The sequence below is a fragment of the Physeter macrocephalus genome, chromosome 2, assembly GCF_002837175.3.
Source record: "Physeter macrocephalus isolate SW-GA chromosome 2, ASM283717v5, whole genome shotgun sequence".
Taxonomy (NCBI): Eukaryota; Metazoa; Chordata; class Mammalia; order Artiodactyla; family Physeteridae; genus Physeter; species Physeter macrocephalus.
The window spans coordinates 125,871,016-125,878,924 of record NC_041215.1 but is presented as its reverse complement, the minus strand read 5'-3'; positions in this window follow the sequence as shown (position 1 = coordinate 125,878,924).

Below are 7,909 nucleotides of genomic sequence, written 5' to 3'. Positions count from 1 at the left end.
CAACGGGAGAGGCCACAGCAGTGAGAGGCCCGCGTACCGCAAAAAAAAAAAACCACAAAAAAAAAAAAAAAAAAAAAAAAAAAAATTTGTATGGCTCATTACAGGTCTTAAAGCACTTTCATATATATTCTCTCACTTGATCTTTAAAACAAGCAGTTGGAGTAGATATTATTATCTACATTTTGCACACAAAGTTATTGAATTTGGGTGAGTAACTGCTACAGTGAGGATTCAGAATGAAGTTCATAAAACTGTTCTTTTGTGGTAGTTTAATGGGAGCTCTGTGATGCCTGTAATAGATGTGGGAAATTAGATGTATAATCCACAGCACTTATATTTAAATAATTTATGATATAGTTGAGAAGGATGCACAAAATTATCATTTGACAGGTAAAGAGTAACTCAGTTAATTCATCCATTTAAAATCTTGGTAATAAGTGATAATAACAAGGTTGCAGGATACAAGCTGAACATGAAAATCAAGTGCCAAGAATAAGCTATTGGAATGTGAAATTAAAAACACAATCCAGGGGCTTCCCTGGTGGCGCAGTGGTTGCGCGTCCGCCTGCCGATGCAGGGGAACCGGGTTCGCGCGCCCCGGTCCGGGAGGATCCCGCGTGCCGCGGAGCGGCTGGGCCCGTGAGTCATGGCCGCTGAGCCTGCGCGTCCGGAGCCTGTGCTCCGCGACGGGGGAGGCCGCAGCAGAGGGAGGCCCGCATACCACAAAAACAAAAACAAAAAAAACAAAAAAACACAATCCAGTAGCACTAAAAAATGAAATATTTAGGTATAAATCTAACCAAAAATGTATAGGATCTACCTGTGGAAAACTACAAAACTGATGAAAGAAATCAAAAAAGGTTGCTGGGGGAGGGTTCCAGAGAAGGTAAAACTTAAGAAATATGCCCGATGGAGAAGATAAGAAGGATTAAGATTGGGATTGACATATACATTCTACTATATATAAAATAGATAACTAATAAGAACGTACTATACAACATAGGGAACTCTGCTAAATACTCTGTAATGACCTATATGGGAAAAGAATCTAAAAAATAGTGGATATATGTATAACTGATTCGCTTTGCTGTACAGCAGAAATTAACACAACAAACACTGTAAATCAACTATACTCCAATAAAAATTAATGAAAAAGAAGAAGAAGATAAGATTCCAAGTAGGGGAAAGGACAAAACTGATGAAATGCCAGAACAACCCATGCAAGCAATCTAAGTTGTATGATTATATACACACTCGTGTTCTGACACACATTTACTCGTTCACCCACCTGGAGAGGAGGGGACTGTTTCTGATGTGTCGTTGGCTGATAGATGGGTTTCTGAAGAATACATCCATTGAATCACAACACAGCCAGCTCTGATTGTTATATGCTCTCCGGTGAGGGGCAGGGGTGGGGAGGCATTCACTTGAACACAGAAAATACTCGAACATGTTCAGATCCTCAAAGCTGTACATTGCGTGCACTTTTGGATAAAGTGAGAGCACATTTTGGATCCCTATCGGTTCAGCAAGATCAAGGAATAGCACATTCAAACTGCCTTTAAAGAAGAGGTTTTTATTAGAGGGAAATTAATAGGAAATACTTGGAAAATGATGAACAAAGCTGGACGTCTGTCAGGATGAGGTAGATATTTTTCACAGAAAGATTACTAACCATGGAATAATGAGAATTCATGCATAATCAAAAGAGAACAAGAGATTTTAAAAAACATTTTTATATGTTTCACAGTCCAATTTTAAAGGATAGAAGACTTTATTGAATACTGTGCTATTGAAAGATTGCATTTTTCCTCTTAGTAAATGATCGTACAAGTGAATTAAAGTAACTTGGCAAACAAGTAGATTTGCCCATACTAAAAATTGCTATTTTTTCACCAGAAAAAACGACACAGAAGAAATTCAACCACGGAGTGTGGGTGGGGGGAGAAAACATGACTCTAATCATCATGCTACCTTTTCTAAAATATGAATTATTTGTGATTCACTTCTATACAGTAAATTATGGCAATAATAGTTTATTTCTACACAATGATTGTTCCCATTTCACTTTGGTTTTCTTTGGGAAAGTGTCCCGTCCCCCATCCTATGTGATTCTAATAATATCATGAAATAGAGTGCCCACTCATCTCCTAGACAAATAGGTGAGCACGTCACCCAAGTCCTGTCAATCACGGCCCTATATCTCCCTGTCAACAGTAGTTGGTTCAAGAGGCGGGTGTGTGCCACAACTAGGACCAATCAGAGTTCTGCTATTCTATTTATTAGCCCTAAGAAATAGAGTTTCTCTTCCTTTTACATCTCATGTTGTAAAGATACAGTCTTAGGGCTCTCCGCAATTCTCTTTCCCGCAGCAGGAGAGAATGAAGTTAACCAGAGAAAAGCAAATCTAGACGTGGAAAGAAAAAGATCCTTGGTAATGTTATATTGCTTGAGCCACTGGATCAATCACACTTAGATTTCCTGGCTTTATGAGACAAATTCTATGGGTTTGGGAGTTGTTGGGTTTTTTAAAATATTTTTTGTATTTTGTTTTCACTTAAGTGGAAGTTTGAGTTGAGTTTCTGTCAGTTACACCCAAAATTGCCCTGATCAAAACATGTTTTTCCTTGAAAATATGACTTTTAAATGAATAGTAATATGGCAAGATAATCACAGAATTACTTTAAAAGATAATTATAAAAGAAACTCAGGGCTGGTTTGGTATAGCTATATCATCATTAAGGTCTACATCTATTCTAATGTGTCAGTAGCTATGCTCAACCAATTATTTGAATATTTTGGATGTCATCTATGAATATGAACTTGAAGAAAGAGAGGACACAGAGACCAGATATATAAAAGTGATAATGCTTTGTAAAGCATAAAATGCTATAGAAATATTAATTATTGATGATTTCCTTCAGATAATCCATGGGACTTTATACTTCTTCATTCTAGAGTTTGATAAAGAAATGTATCTCGAAGAGGAATCAAGTTTCTCTTACACAGTTTCACTTATTCCAGTGCATCCACCAGGTGAGTGGGTTCCCAATGCTCCTGCAAGTCAGGTAAAGACAAGCAGAGAGACTTGTCCAAGGTAAAAGCATTGACAGCTTGTGGCCAAAATAGTCTAACGAATTCTTCTATGTTTTGCTCTTTGACAATGTATCACTGTCCAGTCCATATCAGGGAAATTAACACTTCCCATGAAGTCAGATACTAATCTCATAATTTTTTGTACACTATTCATTTTAGGTCACACCTACTTTCTCTTTCTGCATTAAGTATGCTATCAGCATGTTTATTTCCTATTTGTATTTTTTATCTTGGTAATACTGCTAAATTTCTGTAAGGACTTCTTCATATCTCTGTACATAACTTTTATACATTCATGTATGTATGTGTAATCTTTACATTCTTAAACTGTAAGGTAAAGTCAACTCCTCTTTTTTCTCAGTCTAGCGTATACATTATCTCGTTATCCCTACCAAATGATCATTTTAAACGAAAAATTTTCTGCTTACCTGTATATTTTATTCGTGCCTTACATTTACATCTGAACATATCCTTCTTTTTGCAAGTGTTTATATCACACTTTGACCCTATTTTTATATTTTTGTAATTTCTAATATGAAATCTGCAATTCAATCTACATACAAATTGATATGTAAAACTAGACTTTAATGATTTATACAGGATAAAAATAATTTAAAGCTTTCTCATGAAATCGTTATGTTTTCTAACATTCTCTCCTCTTTCTAAATGGCAGAGATAAGATATAGTTTTCAAATCCTTTGTCCATGAAGATAAATGCCCTCTTTAAGGAATTCAATGCATTTTCTTCTACAATCCCTATACAGCAGTAAATATACTCCTACTAGGTATTTGTTTCTTTGGGGACCTTTCTTCTCAGCTTGGAAGACTGACAATAATACCACCTGAGCCCTGTCCCATTAACGGTCAATACTCAGCTGGGTTTTCAAGCGTAAGGAAACTAAAAATTAAACCTATAGCTTTCAATGTTGCGTCTGTAACACCAGATGCTAAGATACTGAATAAAAGCCCACAACATCACACATAAAAGGAACATCAAATAAATGAAGAAAAGAGTTTTTAAAAAAACGTTTTTAAGTTAGGACAACATAACGATCCCGATCTCAGACACTCTGGCAGGAGTTCAGATTATTACAAACGCGTGGAAGAAAGTCCACGGTGGGCTTTTGTATATGAATTTATATTTTGCCCACACGTGCAAGCAATGGAGTCAGGTTCTCTTCCCAGTGCAGCTCATGCTGTTCCTCCCTGCAGAGACAGAAAGCAAAATCGGACCATGGGTGATTTATGTTCCCGGACCTTCCAGTTGAAGATACCCCATGCTACCTTTAGCCAAACAGCAGAAAAAAAAGAGAGGTTTCTGATGTTAGACACACTAAGGTTAGTCTACACAATACTGAAGCAATTAATTGATGAGATGAAAACTTTGCTCATTTGGTCATTTGGTAAAGGAAAATAGAGAGGAGCATTTGCATGGGGACCCCTTTTATAGCACATATCATGTTTATGTGTCTGCTTCCACTACTAAACTACCATTTGTAAGAAACGGCTTATGTGTGACATTTAGTTCTATTGTCCATGTTCTAGCAGGGAGGCTGGGTGAGAGTAAGTACGCTACAATTTTTTGTTGGATAACTGGATGGATGAATGAGTGGGTGAACTATTGCTCTCGCACACCTTACTACTAGTTTAAACGAAATTTTGCCCTTATTTTTATGCCTAGTGTCAGTCAAGAATCTTTGTAACACGGCAGTTCGTCCTGAGACAAGTATGCTAATGAGTCTCAAGTCTAGGGAACCATTTTTAAGTGATTCAGAATGTGAATGTCATTATGATGGAAAAAAATTTAAACACGCCAAGCATCAGAGTAAAGGCTATGCCTTTTTTATTCCATTAGCCATGAAGGAAAAGGGAGAGGAAAGCATTAAAATGCTCATCTTCAAACAAATCAAACACGAGATGTTCGAAAGGGATCTGTTTAAAAAGGAAATTGTCTTCCCTGACCTTTGCAACATCCATGAAAGATAATATACTCAAAGTACCATAAAGGCTAAAGGTCTGTTTACTAAGAATCAAGACTAGTAACAAAGCACAATTTTACTTTCAAACTTCATTTTGTAAGAAAGACCATTTCACTCTGACTTATGAAACACTGAATTATAGAATACCGCACCTGTCTCTGACCAGATTGGAGGTCACACAGTGCAAAGAATAACACCATATAAATATGGCATTTTTTAGAGAGAAGAGAATATTTAAAAGATAATCAGCAAGTCCGACCCTTTGAAACACTCATTCATTTCTCACAGTTCAAAAGCACTGATGTTTACTTACTTCTCTTTTCACTTGGATAGAATAGTTCTGACAACTAGAGGAGAGCACTTCCTGTACCAATACTAATAGGCTTTGTCTTATAGCTCTGCATGTTATTACACACACATACACGCAAAAACTAGCAAGGGATAAAATATTTTAATTCTCTAAACTCAAAAGGATAAGAAGATTTCTTTCCTCTTCAAATCAAAGCTCCTTTAAAAAGTAGACTACTCCTGTTACCTCAGTCCTCATGTTCTCCATAATTCATTCATCAATAAATATTTGTTTTGGACTTAATCTGTGCCAGAAATTGTTGTATGTGCTGGGAAATCAACAGTAAGCATGACAGACAAAAATCCTTAGATGTAAGTATCTCATCATAGTGTGAAGGGGTTAGACAACAAACATCATGAGTAAGCAAAGCACCTGGTACATCACTTGCATGGATGAAAAAAAAAAATCACGGTAAGTATATCGGAGCTCTAGTGAGGGAGTCATTTTTAGTAAAAGGCTTATGAGGTGAGCAAAGACTTGATGAAGGTGAAGGATTTAGGCAAAGGGATAGTAGAACACTCTAGGCAGAGAAAAGAGCCAGTGCAATGGCTCTAAGGTGGAGTGTGTCCCCTGAGTTTGAGCAATAACAACAGGAGACCAGTGTGGCTGGTGGGCCTGAGGTCAGAGAGGGAAAGAGGGCACCAGAATATGCACAGCCTTGCAGGCTGTTGTAAGGACTCTGGCTTTACAGGATTTTGAACAGAGAAATGACAAGATCTAACTTAGAACTTTAAAGAATTTAAGTATTAATGTTTCAGGTAGGATTTAATGAATAACAAACTACCCCAAACTTATTGGCTTAGATCAATAAACACTTCTCCAGGTCATGATTTGGAGGGTCGGCAATTTGAGCAGGATTGGGCTAAGCTGCTCTATGCTTCTACTGGTCTCAGGTTCATTGATGTCTGTGGTCAGCTGCTGGTCAGATACGTGACTCGGCTTTTGGAGGTTACATCGTTGTCACCTTGGAAGATAGAGCAACTGGACCACATGCATCCCATCATCCACCAGGCTAGCCTGGGATCCTTCACCTCATTGTGACTACAAGAGTTTCGAAGAGCAGAAAAAGGGCAAGTCCAAATAAATGCACACATACTTTTCACATCTCTGATTGCATCACGTTAGTATGTCCCACTGGGCAGAGCAAGTCTCACAGCTATTCCAGTTTCAAGAAGTACAAAAATAGACTTTATATCTTGATGGGAGAGAAAGAACATTCGGCAATTTTTTCAGTCTACCGCAGCTGATATTAGACCGTGGAGAGGGGGTAGGGGACAAAAGTCAGACGGGGTTATGAGGCTTTTGCAATAACCCGGTGAGAGGTATGGTTTTGGACAAGGGAAGAAACATTTGCTTCCTGAATATATTTTTGAAGTTTGAACCGAAAGGATATTCTGGCAAATTGGAACTGCAGTATAAAATAAACAGAAGAGTCAAAAAAAAAAAAGAAAAGAAAAGAAAAGAAAAGTTTGGGGCCAGAACAACTAAGAAGATGAAGTTGCCGTTAATTAGTAAGAGCAAGTTGTAAGGGAGGTTTTGATGTTCACTTTGTGATTATTAAGTTGAGGATGTTCACTAGATACTCAAGTGAAAAAGATGGATTGAAGAGGATAATTTATATCAGAGTTCAGTGGTGAGGTCCAGTGTTTAAATATAAATTCAGAAGTGGGCAGGATTCATATGAGACTGGATAAGACTACCAAAGGAGTATGTTTAGGTAAATCAAAGGGAAGGTCCAAGGACTAAGTCATTCCAAAGTTAAGAGTTCTGAGAGAAAAGGAGAAACCAGCTAAAGAGACTGAAAAGGAGCTGTCACTGTAATAGGAAGCAAACCAGAAGCATGTGCTGTGCAAGTCAAGTGAAGAAAACATTTCAAAGAGAAGAGAGTGTGCAGCCGTATGTCTAAAGCTTCTTGTAAATCAAGGAAAATGAGTACTGAAAAGTCCTTTGGATTCCACAATGTGGAGGTGACCTATGACTTTGATAAGAGCAGCTTCCAGTATAGTGATAGGTTCCAAAGCCTGAGTGGAGAGGAGACATTCAGGAATGGGAGGATACAGATAGAGGAAAATGGAAGTAGGTAACACTTTCTAGGAGCGTTGCCATAAAGGGAAGCAGAGAAATGGCGTGACAACTGAACAGGGCAATGAGTTTAAGAGAAAATATTTAAGATGGGAAAATGACATGTTTGTATGCTGATGGAAAAGGCCAAGTGGAATGCCAGAAAACTGAGATTATAGGAGAGGGAGATAAACATTGTTGAACTGATACTTTAAAGTAAGAGAGAGGGTACAGGATCTGGTGCTTTATTGGCTTTAGAAATAAGCAGAGGGGGCTTCCCTGGTGGCGCGGCGGTTGCGCGTCCGCCTGCCGATGCAGGGGAACCGGGTTCGCGCCCCGGTCTGGGAGGATCCCACATGCCGCGGAGCGGCTGGGCCCGTGAGCCATGGCCGCTGAGCCTGTGCGTCCGGAGCCTGTGCTCCGC